Source organism: Ochotona princeps, chromosome 28, assembly GCF_030435755.1.
Source record: "Ochotona princeps isolate mOchPri1 chromosome 28, mOchPri1.hap1, whole genome shotgun sequence".
Classification (NCBI taxonomy): domain Eukaryota; kingdom Metazoa; phylum Chordata; class Mammalia; order Lagomorpha; family Ochotonidae; genus Ochotona; species Ochotona princeps.
The window spans coordinates 20,562,427-20,576,493 of record NC_080859.1 but is presented as its reverse complement, the minus strand read 5'-3'; positions in this window follow the sequence as shown (position 1 = coordinate 20,576,493).

Here is a 14,067-nt window from a genome sequence, read left to right as displayed (position 1 = left end):
TTGGGGAGTAAACCAGAGGAAGGCAAATCTATCACCTGTCTCTATCTCTTTGCTTTAAAAATAAATAAAAGCGAAGATGAAGATATATTTTTTAAATTAAAAAATATACATATAACAAATACAATAGGAATGCAGAAAATACCTTAAAATTGAAAAAGACTAAGAAAATCACATTGTATTAAATCAAAGCCCAGCTCTGTGTTCTTACCCCCTGAATCACATTGCCTCCTCGATGTTCCAGATTAACTAAGGATTCTGCTTTTTGTGCCCTTGAATGCCAATTCTGGGATCCTGGTGCACACACACACACACAGTGGACTGACATTAAGGGAGAAAAAAATCAGTTGTTTGATTTACTTTGCTTCGTGTCGACAGATCTGATAACGGTGTGACAAATGAGAAGCTGGACGCAATAGATGAAAATTATATAGTTTTTATAAACCCACCTGATTCTTTCCCCATAGTTGTTTAAATGCCTTCCAGTTTCATTTCATTGGAGTACTCTGTGCCCACTGAGATTGGCACATCAGCCCCCAAGCAAAGGAACACTTGTTCAAATTGCTCTTTTGAATGTAATTCTGACACCGTAGCTATGAAATGAAGCTTGGAACTGAATGAAAATCAAAGGTCCTCAAACTTGAGCCAGAACTCCAACTTCACACACAGGTGTGGTAAGTGGCAATTTAACTTGCTGTGCCACATCATCTGTCCAAACTGCTTCTGAAGATCAAATATCAAGAATGGAAACCCATGTGGTCTTTCCCTCAGCAGCACCAACTAACCAGCATCCTTCGCGTCTCCAAAACTGGTCACTTGGGCATGCCACCTGCTGGGCTCTCTCGCAAGTATCGTTTTATCATTTCTGCTATATGCTCTGTTGGGAACTTTCTTTTAAAGATTTATTTTTTCATTGGAAACTCAGAGAAACAGAGAGAAAGATCTTCCATCCTTTGGTTCACTCCCCAAGTAGCCACAACAGCCTAAACTGAGCCAATCCGAAGCCAGAAGCCAGGAGCTTTTTCCTGATCTCCCACGCAGGTTCAGGGTCCCAAGGCTTTGGGCCGTCCTCTACTGCTTTCCCAGGCCACAAATAAGGACCTAGATGGGAAGTGGAGCTGCCAGGATTAGAACCGGAGCCCATATGGGAACCCGGGTGTGCAAGGCGAGGACCTTAGGCAGTAGGCCACTGCGCCAGGCCTTGTGTCGGGAGCTCTTGTCTAAGCCCTTCCTGGGGCAGCACTTCACCTGGGCTTCTCCCTCTGGGAGCTGCCCCAGGCCCAGGCCCATCCCAGAAGGAACAAGGCAGCAGGCTCTCCTTCTTCGAGAACTGTCCACGTCTCCTGTCGTGAGACAATGTCCTTTCCCACAGCAGTCATTATTTTTTAAAAGATTTTTATTTTACTAATTTGAAAGAGAATTACAATGGCAGGACACACAGAACAAGAGGATCTTCTGCCTGCTGATTTACTCCCTAAACGTCTGCAATGACTGGGGCTAGGTTAGGCCAAAGGCAGGAGGCACCAGCTCCATCCTGGTCTCCCACGGGAGCGGCAGGGGGGCCAAGCACTTGGACCAACTTTTGCTGCTTTCCCATGCACACTAGCAGGAAGGGAAGCATCCAGGACTCGAGTGATGCTTATTTGGGATGTTGGCACAGAGGGCGGGGGGTTTACCCACCATGCCACAACACCAGCTTTATAGTAGTGACTTGTAATGCCCCTTTCATGCTACATTTCTTATAAGAGCTAGCATGATCTATCATATATGACTGTAAAAACTCAATTCCTGCGCCCGGCATAGTAACCCAGTGGCTAAAGTCCTTGTTTTGCATGTCCTGCCTGCTCCATTTCCCATCCAGCTCCCTGCTGGTGGCCTGGGAAAGCAGTCGAGGACGGCCCAAAGCCTTGGGACCCTGCACCCGTGTGGGAGACCCAGAGGAGGCTCCTGGCTCCTGGCTTCAGATCAGCTCAGCTCTGGTCTTCGTGCTCATTTAGGGAGTGAACCAGTAGATGGAAGATACGTCTTTCTTTCTGTAAATCTGCTTTTCTAATGAAAATAAGGAAATCGTTTTTTAAAATATCATGTAAAATGTAGAAGTAGATCAGGCAACTTTCCTTCTGGCCAAAATGAAGTCACAGAGGGCAGATTTACCCTCCCACCTGAAAGAACTAAAACCTCATCTATTCAACAATGGGCTCATCAGGTAAGTAGAGGCAAGCTTTTAGAATTTTTGTCCATCCCCGCAGGACCGCAGTTCTGAAACACCGTGCGCATTGATCTTTGCTTGAAAGCACAGTTATACACTCAGCGTTTACGAAGTGAAGCTCCCACAGCAGCTGGAATATTGATGTGGCTGAATCTTGGCTGCAAGCGCTACCTTTAAGCCCTGATGAAGTTACTGGAATTATGCTTCTACTACAATTAAGCCGTTTCTGTTAAAATAGGCGGAATTATTCATGTTGCTGCTCTTAAAGGTAGGAAATCATCACCAGACAGCATGCAACAGTCAATGCGTGCTGATCGGCTACTATGCACCTCATCACCGAGACCCACAGTACTCGGAGACCTGCAGAGACACACTCTAGCCTAAGGGATTCTGTGCAGCAAAACACACCTCCATTCTGATTCTTTGGGCACCAGCCGGGGTAAACACTGGGTCCCCCAGCTCTCTCTTGCTTTGTCTCACCCCAGCACATGCTTGGGGATCCAACCCTAGCCAGCTCACAGGAAGTGCCCAGAACTGGCTTGAGAAGCTATCAGCTCCCTGCACTGTGGCTCATTGAAAACATACGTTCCCGGAGAGCAGGCAGATATTTCTTTACACCAGAATAAATCACCGGGGGCGGGGGGGGGGAATCATTCAACCACAGATCCTGATGCAGGCACTCCAGGCCAGCGAAGCACAGTCTGTGTTTCTACTAAGCTGCTAGTTACTGCCAGGCAGTCTGCAGGTAACACTTGAACGTGGAGGTCTTATCAGATGCGGCACCACAGAAGCCAGCTGCAACCACAGACTCCCCGAGCTGTGGGGCTGTGGGGGCTGGCGGGGGGCGTCCTCATATAGACGCAGGGGTGAGCAGGCTGCTTGGAATATTTGTATTGGCTATCACAGCCCCAGGGCCTGGGTTCCGACGCTACCCTCCCCCCATTCTTCCTGCTTCTTCCTAATGTACAATACGGGCTGGGTCAAATACATGGGGACCCGCCACCTGTGATGGAGGTCGGCTTGGCCCAGCCATGACTGTTGCAGGTATTTGGAGAATTGATTGGCAGATGGCAGATCTGAGAGAGAAAGAAATTTCCGTGAGTGCTATAGCTGTTCGATTCTCTGGGAGTATATGCTTCTTGGATCTTAAGAAGTCTGACATATCGATGAAGAGATCGCATACAACGTAACAGAATGTCAGGCTCTCCTGGGAGACCAGAGAAGCCTGCTAGTACAGTGGGTGGGGAGCAGGTGCGGGCCAGAGCAGTGTGTAGCACGGCTGTGCCGGAACAGACTGAAAGGGAACCAGGCCAGGGCCAGGAGCCAGCTTGGGATGAAGAGCAGAGGCTGAGCGAGCTCAGAGTCGCCGGGTGCACAAGAGCTGCAAGTGGCCCGGAACGGCTGGGGGAACAGGGAGGGACAGAGCCCAGCACCCCGACGCTGCGTGGGGGAATGCCCAGGCACCAGCCCCAGGCGTCGGAGGCTGATCTGCACAATGCTCCTCGATGCCACGCACAGGGTGGTGGTCAGTCCCTGCAGAGAGGGAGGCGTGATCTGCCCCCTTGGGAAAGCCATGGGATTGGTCCCTGGGACCAGTGGTGTGTTACAATGACGGCACCCCATGAGATCACCTGCGGCCTCAGCACTTGGACTCTCGCATGGTAACAAATCAAATAATAAATACTTGTTAGACAAATGGATGAAGAGTGGTTACCCAGCAAAGTATTTTCAAAGGCTAATTAATTCTTCTCTTGATTCAGGTTGTGTTTTCCTTCTCAAAGGGGACAGTGGTCACTTGTCTAACGGCAAAACTCTGAGTTCTGTGTGGCCTTGTCAACTTGCGCTTCAAGTGTCACATCACCTTGTCTTGCTCCCAACCTGCTGTCTGAGCTCAGCGTTTCCTCTCCATTTTCCAACTCAAGCCACTTGATCTCAGAGTCCCCTGAGCCTTTGAGCCGCAAAATCTCTAGTGTAGACACTTGTATGTTCACAGCTGTTTGGTGGTGGATCAACTACTTCTGGAAATGTCAACAATCCGAGAGCCTCCCCCAGAAGGTGGTATCATCGAGTGCTGCAGGCTCGGTTCTCCTTGGCAGCATTGCTGATGTCTGTGACCGCCCTGAATACAGGCTAGGAGCTTTAGCACATGTGCCACTAAGAATCTGGAGGAAAAACAAGCTCTGAAAAACTATTTGAATCTAATTAGTTTCTTTCAAATGCTCCAGATACCTTTGTTTGTGTCTCCCATAGGCGCCATCTAGATGGCAATAGCAAGTGAAGAGTATGATAAAGAATTTTTCCTGGTCCCAAAAGGTCTGGCTTTGGCCTTCAGCTTCTTTGTTTAGGATGGCACTGGGACCCACCAGCCCTTAGAGCAGGGGCATACCAGAATGACTAAGCACATGTCTTAGGGAGGGGACTGCCGACCTCCAGCCTGAGGTCAATCAGTGCTGGTCCATGGGCACTCAATCATGCATGAAGCACTCCGAGAAAACTTTGGAACACTGAGGTCTCTTCCGTATGCAGTGTCACGTAACGCTGCCAAAGGATGTGGACTGAGGATTGATACGATCCTGGGCAGACAGCTAGTTCAGGGTCATAAATTTGGAACCCACAGCTGCCCACCTGTGTAATCCTTTCTGTCCACCTGCGAGTAAGTCAAATGCTTACCCATCATTGCTTGGGACTTAAAGGGAGCAGTGCTGTAGAACCATGTTGAGGAAGGGCTCACCCTTGGAGCTCTCCTTGTTGCTCTTCATCTCTCTTGCATGCCTGCTAGGACTCTGGGGATGTGAGGTGGCCATCTCTCTTCCCTTACCCTTTTGCTTTCTGGCCCACTCTCCCTGAACACGGCCCACATATGTCTATATTCCTCAGCCTCTGCATAACCTTACCGTTTTCTTAGGCCGCATTAAGACCCAAATCTGGACCACAGCAGGATAACAACAACTTCATCATCAGAGCCTTCTCAATCAGCTTTCAGTGCTGTTACAGACCCCAAAACTCAAAAAGATTCTCCCCTTAACTAGGGTGACCAGCTCAGCTTGGACAGGCTGCTGCTGGCTTTAGGGACACACATACACACACACACACACACACACACACAAACACACACACATTTGCTACTCACTGGCCGTGACTGCTGCGTATCTGTGACTTGCAGATTGAAGGTGTGAAAGTAAAGAAAGACCAAATATCCAAGGCTTGACTCTTGGACTGCAAGCCCAGTCAAGTCCATGTGCATAAATGAATGCGCTTTCTTCCTTAAAGTCTTGAGTGCTGATTAATTTCTTCAAACTCTTGGATGTTATGCTGCAAATCCTTCTAGAAAACGATAGAAACTGAGGGTGGTTTTGGTAAACTCCACCAAACTTTGCAGTAGGTGTGAGTGCAGTCTTGGGTATTCAGTCCCAAGCCTCACAACCCAGCCAGCTCTGCAGGCATCCACACCTCAGGAATAGGATGCTTCAATTCCATCCTACCCAGATAATTTTTTTTAAAGATTTATTCATTTTTATTGCAAAGTCAGGTATAGAAAGAGGAGAGACAGAGAGGAAGATCTTCTATCCGATGATTCACTGCCCAAGTGGCTGCAATGACTGGAGCTGAGCCAATCTGAAGCCAGGAGCCTGGAGCCTCTTCTAGGTCTCCCACATGGGTGCAGGGTCCCAAGGCTTTGAGCCGTCCTTGACTGCTTTCCCAGGCCACAAGCAGGGAGTTGGATGGGAAGCAGGGCTGCTGGGATTAGAACTGGTACTCATATGAGATCCCGGCGCGTGGAAGGCAGGAACTTTGACCACTAGACTACGGCACAGGACTCCCCAAAAAGGCACAGGACTCCCCAAAAAGGCTAAATATTTTAAGGTGCCTGATTGCAAAAGTGTTTCCCAAAAGGGCTGTGCCAATTTGTGCTGCCAAAGCATCCATCTGGCTACAACCCCACCAGCAGGGATCAGCATGTTTTGAAGCTTGGTTATTTATAGGGTAAAATCATTTTATTATATTAGAACATGGGGTTTTGGTGATCACTGGAGTTAAACATTTTTTTCGGAAGTTCATTAATTAGCTGTTCCTCATTTTTGGGAAAGGATTTGATCCTAGAACAGAAACTAACCTCCGTTTGCTGTTGAGGAAATGAAAGCTGATATAGTTGAAGCAGTTCCCCAACATTATCCAATTGTTAAAACGGTTAAATTGGGCCCAGTGCCATAGCTCAATGGCTAAATCCTCAACTTGCAAACACCAGGCTCCTATATGGGTGCCAGTTTGTATCCTGGCTGCTCCACTTTCCATCCAGCTCCCTGCTTGTGGCCTGGGAAAGCAGTAGAGGATGGTCCAAAGCTTTGGGACCCTGCATCTGTGTGGGAGACCTGGAAGAGGCTCCTGGCTCCTGGCTTCAGATCAGTTCAACTCCAACATTTGCAGCCATTTGGGGAGTGAATCATCGGACAGAAGATCTTTCTTTCTGTCTCTCCTTCTCTCTATAAATCTGATTTGCCTTTCCAATAAAAATAAATAAATCCTTTTTTTTTTTTTTTTGAATGGCTAAATGATGCAATTAGGTCAGGCTTTAGAAACCTAAGTAATTCCTCTTATTGGCCGTCACATTTATCTTAACTGCTCAAACCTATCTACAATATTCACAAAAAACAAATACTTTTTAAAACACATACTAAAAGCTCACAGCCTCCCTGCCAGCTGAGCGAACCAGCACTCACAGATTCACCTGCGCATCTGTTATAGACTTGCGGTCAACTGTCTCCTGGTCATGTACGAGCTTCTCCACGTGGGCTATCGTGACGTCTGTTAGGCTTCAACCTCAGACGTTTACAGTGGAGATTCAGGCTGCGCTGACATATGACTGGCGAGCTAATGCAGACCCAAGAACTGGTCTCTACAGAGAAGGGTGGGGAATCAGTAGTTCCAAAGTCAGGCAGAGTTGTGGTATCCATTCTTGAAAATGCATAAATGTCAATTTCAGGCGAAAGAAGTTGCCCAAGGAAATCAGCTGATCAGCGATTTGTCTCTCAGAATGAACATATTTAAGAAAGACAGGGAAGTAACCTAAGCTCTGCTTGTAACTTTTAAGCCAATTTTAGAATTGCATGTTGCAAAATGTTCGCCACTCGAAAATGAATAAAATCATTGCTCCCGCTTCATCCAAAACACATAATTCAGCTCGCACACAAAATCAGTGTGCCCGATATGAACTAGAAAAACACTCATTTGAGCGCCAGTTTTATGCCACAACAGGTTAAACAGCCACCTGCCATGCAAGCATTCCATAAGGATGCTGCTTTGAGACCAGCTTCTCCACTTCCCATCCAGCTCTCTGCTAACAAGGCTGTGAACGCTGTAAACGATGACCCAAGTCCTTGTGCCCCTGCAACCACGTGGGAGACCTAGATTAAGCTCCTAGCTGCTGGCTTTGACCTGGCTCAACTCGCCCTGTGGCAGCATTGTGGGTGTGAACCAGTGGATAGAAAATCTCTCTCTCTCTCTGCCTTTCAAACCCTTAAAAAAATAAAAAAAGATGTAAATTGATCATCTGTTACCAAACATAAACTTGAAAAGCAGAAAATAAATCCATAAAAGGCAAAGATTAAAAGGTGTTTAAACACCTAAGCAGCAGTGGGGAGAGGGTAGGAGAAAAACTCGGGAAAAGAAAATTTTCCAGTTCATCATCAAATTAAAAGACAAGTGTCTTGCTAAGGAAACACTGGTAAGGGATAGGGCAGGGAGAGGACTAACATCTTAGAGGCGGTTCTGTTATTAATGGGAGGCCCACCTGCAGGGAGGTAGGGTGGGCACGTGCTTGCCCCAGAGAGTACTAGCACACATCGTTATACCCAGTGTGAAGAGTACCTGGAACAAAAATAGGAGTTCAGACTCTGCAATTATTCTGCCTGCAGGAAAGAATCAGTCATCCACAAAAAGACGGCTCCATAAAGATACAGAGATTTTCAAAAGTTTGTGGAAGAGTGAAAGTCAAAGATAAATTTATTTTGTTGTAAAGAGGAGTTCAAAACCCTTGTTTTTTTGTTTGTTTGAATCAGTAAAATGCCTTATATTTATCATAGATTTATTTGCCAGTAAGCATTTCTGAGAATTTAAAACTTCTTCAGGTAAGAAAGGATTTTAGTAAAAATCACTCCATCTAGACTCATATTTTAGAAAAACATTTCATATAAAGAAATATGTTCATGGGGCCTGGCATGGTAGCCTAGCGCTCAATGTCCTCACCTTGGGATAAAAACAAGAGATCCCATATGAACTTTGGGATCCCATATGAACTTTGGTTCTGATCCCAGTGGCTCCGCTTCCCATCCAGCTCCATGCTTGTGGCCTGGGAAAGCAGTCGAGGACGGCCCAAAGCCTTGGGACCCTGCATGAAAGAGGCTCAAGACTCCTGGCTTTGGATAAGCACAGCTCCGACTGTTGCAGCCGCTTGGGGAGTGAATCATTGGATAGTAGATCTTCCTCTCTGTCTCTCTTCCATGCCAGAGACCTGCTCTGGCTGACTTGAGAGCTTGCAAAGGATGTGTGCATTGGTGAGACAATAAGAAGAGGCAGAGGAGGCATGGACCACTATGACATGATGCTCATAATGGACAACTCAGAAAAGTTATCTTCTTTATTTATACACAAATCATCATAAACTTATGCACAACATCCAGTTGTATCATTTTTACTTCATTATAAAAGAATGATTACAAAATCAATCCTAAAAAGCATTATTGTTATTTGACTTCAGAGAAAATATTTTCAGCCAGCTATTATTCATTCAAACCTGTAGTGACCTGGCTGAAGCCAGGAACTCCACGGTTGGCAGCACATGCGGTTACATAGCGACTAGTGATTTATTTACATCCAAAATCAATTTTTGCTAAACATTAACTAATATTGCTTAAAATATCAAGAGTACAGAATTAAAAAGAAAGATCATAAATGAAAGGAATTTATAAAAGCATATAACATAGATTGCTTATTCAATCTTATAATCAATCATACATTAATTACCATCACCTTCACCTAGTGCTGTTTCAATTGCTTTTTGTTCTCACTGCTAATTTCATTGTTTTTTGTTCTTTTGTTAAAGGGCAGTGAAAGGGATCAAGGCAACTCAGCCATGCTACAGACAGAGGGTTTTACAAGAAACTTGTTTGTTATCTTTATAAACTGTTTTCTTTCCCTAAATATGAGTGCCAATGTAAGGTAGAAGTTTTTATGAACTGTTATCTTTCCCTAAATATAAGTGCCAATATAAGGTAGAAATTTTAAGCCATTTTTGGGGGGAGACTTCACATTTGTCTCCCTTTAGAAGATGCCCCATATTCTTTCTGCTTTCCGTGGTAGGAATTTAAAACGCGTCACGTCATGTGTTGTAACAGTTCAAGGCGCATGGTAAACAAACTCTGTGTACCTCCATGATTGCCATGTGTTCCAAGATATTATCAAGCCATTTCTTAAGGAAAATATTACTTATGGTAGAGCAAGCTTCAGGACAAAAATGGGCACATAACAGGATGTTTGGAGACACTGTGGGCTCAGTTGTACTATTGTGTGCTTTTAGCTGTCTGTCATAGCCTTACTTCACTAAAGATGTTTTTATCAATAACATGATTGACCAGTTTGAGATGTTATACCAGTTACAGGAATCATTTCACATTTGCAGAAAAACAACAACACCCCCCTCAGGAGAATTCTATGAAACATCAGAGCGGTGACTGAGTGTCCATGCAATGGGGTGAGGCAGCAATGAGGTGACCAGAGACATTCTGCCGGGCCTTGCCACGCAGCCAGAAACTCCTCGTAGCCTTGCTAACCGAGGGGCAGTGCTCATCACACACCCATGCCATCCAACCCAACCGCATGGCTCCACACACCTCTATATATATCTGACTTTGCAATAAAAATAAATAAACCTTTTTTTTAGAAAAGAAATATGTTCATGATACTTGAAGTGGTAAAAGCCAGTGATAAGGGAAGGTAGTTGGCACGACCTTTTGACATCTTGTGTCAGAATGCCTGGTTCAAGTTCCAACCAAGTCACCTCCTATCCACTTCCTGTTAATACACGTCCTGGGAGATGGCAGGTGACAGCTCCCACAGGTGTGTCCCTGACATTCACCCGGTGACACTTAAATGGGGTTCTGGTTTCCTGGTATCTCTCTCCTCTGTATTTCAAATAAGCTAAGTAATTAAAACAGGAAATCATTATAATTTTATTCCAACGTATAAAGTGGAAAGTTTATATGCAACAGTGGTTGTAACTGGATAGAATTACAAATGATTCTTCTTTATTTTCTGTTTTCCTTACTTTCTAAATAAATTTGTGTGTGTGTGTATATACATACACATTTATTATTGTGAAATTTAACCAGTGGACAGTGTTCTACACATCTCCTGCTACCCTCTCCCAGTACACACACGTTAAACACATCATGTTGGAACCCTACAAGGGCCTATAAAAATGGAGACTGTACAGGTGGGTTACCAGCTAAGCTTTCTTAATGAGAACTAGGGAAGAAGCAAATGGCAAGTTTGATGAAATCATTTGTTCATAAAGATGTCAACATTATAGAAGACAGATAAGAACATAAAGCCGGGCAAGATCAAAGACTCTCCATGGACCCACTCGCCAGGAGAGAAGGACAATTTTATAGGCTCAGTTCTTTCTCTGAAGACAGTTCCTTGTGAGTGTCCACTTTAATGACTGCTGAAATTATATCTGCAATTTTCTGAATGGTTTGCTTGCTTTTCAAGTTTGTAAAATAGCACATCCACAATTCTCAATCAATGCGATAGCATTTCTCCAGGGGGCTACGAAAGCATACCTTACATTTTAAATGCAATAAAAAGCATGACTGAACAGGCCTCTGTTCTTCATAACACAAAAATACCACATGTGTTCTTTTAAAAAAATGCATCATACGGAGTTGAGCAAATGCCAATTCCTTATTACAGACAACTGTTTTATCCATTTAGTCCAATTTCCCAGATGTTTTACTACTCGGAAACAGGAGAATCGTTGAACCAGGAGATTGAAGCCCCTTTATTTCAAGGGGCTCCTCTGCAAACCATAGGGTGTATTTGGAAGACGACTAATTTACAACAGACCTCAGGTAATGCTGGAGTGGGGCTGTCACCTCACTGGGCCACAGATAATTCCGACAAAGGGCAATACACTCTATTTTAGTAACTCCTAGCTTCATTTACAGAAATTGCCTCTTAGGCAAGCACTTAGTCATCATTTCATATGCAAATGTGTGTGTACTGTAATTGGAGCAATTTTCATAATAGTGGGTCGAACTGGCAGTGACATTGAAATTGGCTCAGGTTGGCTGTGATTGGAGGCCTGGTTCTCATTGTCTAACAAGACAGCGAAATTCTCACTTGGACCATAGGACCGCGTTCAACAGCAGCAGGTGCTGCTTCCTCCATGCCTAACTCCTCCCCTGCTGGGTCGCCCTGCGATGAAGGCCTTAAAGGGCTCTGCACTGCAGAGCAGCAACTGTCAAGCATTAGCTGGCCCTGGGAAGCACAGTCCCTGGTGCTAATTAAAAGGCTGTTCACCGGCCTGGCACAATGGCCTGGCAACTAAAGTCCTCGTCTTGAACGTGCCTGAATTCCAGTTCAACTCCCTGCTTGTGGCCTGGGAAAGCAGTGGAGGACGGCCCAATGCATTGTGACCCTGCACCCGCGTGGGAGACCTGGAAGAGGTTCCTGGTTCCCGGCATCGGATCGGCGCAGCGCCGGCCATGATGCTCACTTGGGGAGTGAATCAGCTGACCGAAGATCTTCTTCTTTGTCTCTCCTCCTTTCTGTATATGTGACTTTCCAATAAAAAAAAAGTAAATAAATCTTAAAAGAAAATACAATGGTGGGGGGTAGATGTTGTATATCGGGTTAAGTCATCATTTGCAATGGTGCCTGCATTTCATATGGGAATCCTGGATTGAGACATGGCGATTATACTTCTAACCCAGCTGGGAAGGCACGGGATGATAACCCAAGGACCAGGGCTTTCCCCACCCATCTGGGACACATATATGGAGTGGCTGATGAGTTCGGCTTGGCTCAGTCCAGACTGCTGTGGCCATTGGGGATGGGATGAAAGAGAGCTGGGTTCATCAATGAGTACTAAGCTATGCTTGATACGGGAAACATGTTCTGGGATTCCGTTGCACAGTAAGGTGACTACAAATGTTAATGTGCTATAACAGTTAAATATTATTAACAAAAACACTTTAGACAGAATTTTGAATGTTTTTAAAATAACGTTAAATGCTTGAGGAGAGATGTATCTTTAGCCTGACTTGGCATTCATTTCATGGTACCCTATAACTATGTACAGTTTTTGAATGTTTTAAAAACTTAAGCCATCCGTGTTCATAAACTTTTTTTCTCTGAAATACAGAGGTGATCCTGCTCCTGAACTCACAAGAGCAGCTCCTGGCGCTCCTGCTCCTGGCCGGGGAAGGATTCGGAGCAGCCTACATGAGGATAACAAAAGAAAAAGCATAAAGAATCTGCATGAAGAGATCATAGATAAGGGCATGACTGACTCTGAAGTTGAGAAAGTGTTGCTGGCTACTGCTTACACATAAAGCTTGTGTTAAAGATGACGTGAATGTATCTCTAAAGAAGGCGAATGGGGATGCCATTTGCAAATTCAAACCACTTGTTTTGCTTTTTTTTTTTTTTAAAGATTTATTCATTTTATTACAGCCAGATATACACAGAGGAGGAGAAACAGAGAGGAGGAGAGACAGAGAGGAAGATCTTCTGTCCAATGATTCACTCCCCAAGTGAGTTGCAACGGGCCAGTGCACGCCGATCCGAAGCCAGGAACCAGGAACCTCTTCCGGGTCTCCCATGCGGGTGCAGGGTCCCAATGCATTGGGCCGTCCTCGACTGCTTTCCCAGGCCACAAGCAGGGAGCTGGATGGGAAGCGGAGCTGCCGGGATTAGAACTGGCGCCCATATGGGATCCCGGGACTTTCAAGGCAAGGACTTTAGCTGCTAGGCCACGCCGCTGGGCCCAAACCACTTGTTTTTCATGTGCAGTGTGGACAGTTGCAGGAAGAGCAGATTCTGCCTCCAGTGGCAGCTGATGCTGGTTGCAGGAATTCTGGCATAACAGTGGGAAAGAGAGAGAAGCCGATCCTGGCCGTCCATAGGACACACGGCTTAGAAGTTCCATTAAGCCATAAGGGAAACCGATGGTGACTGACTTGACTTCCCATTTTTATTCTGATCTTTATTATTATTACTATTATTTTCTACTTCTTATTTGTTGTTATAAATACCTAACATATTGCTAAAATATGGAGCAAAAAAATAATAAAAATGTGATATCACAATACCACATTTCAAGACATACCACAGGATTATAGTGTAAGTCAGCATGGATTGGTTTGTAAATCCATATGTAAACCAATGGGACAGAACAGAAACCACAGAAATAAATTCATATGTCCGCAATAAACTAATTTTTGATAATCATGTCAAAACCATTCCCTGGAAAACAGACAGTCTCCTCAACAAATGTTATAGAAGAAACGAGACTTCAACATGTTGAAGTTTGGAACATAACCCTGCTTTATGCCCTGTCATACAGTCAACTCAAAATGGACCATGGACCTGAACTTAACATTCAAAACTCTCAAACTACGAGAGGTGAACGTAGGGGAAACATTGCAAATCCTGATACTTGCAATGGATTAAACTGCAGATCATAAATTTAAGAGAAATAAGCCAGTTATAGAACAATATATATAATTTCTGTTATATGTGGAAGTTAATATAAAAACTTTCATGATTGTCATTTTTTTGGTAAATAGTTTTAAATGATCTTT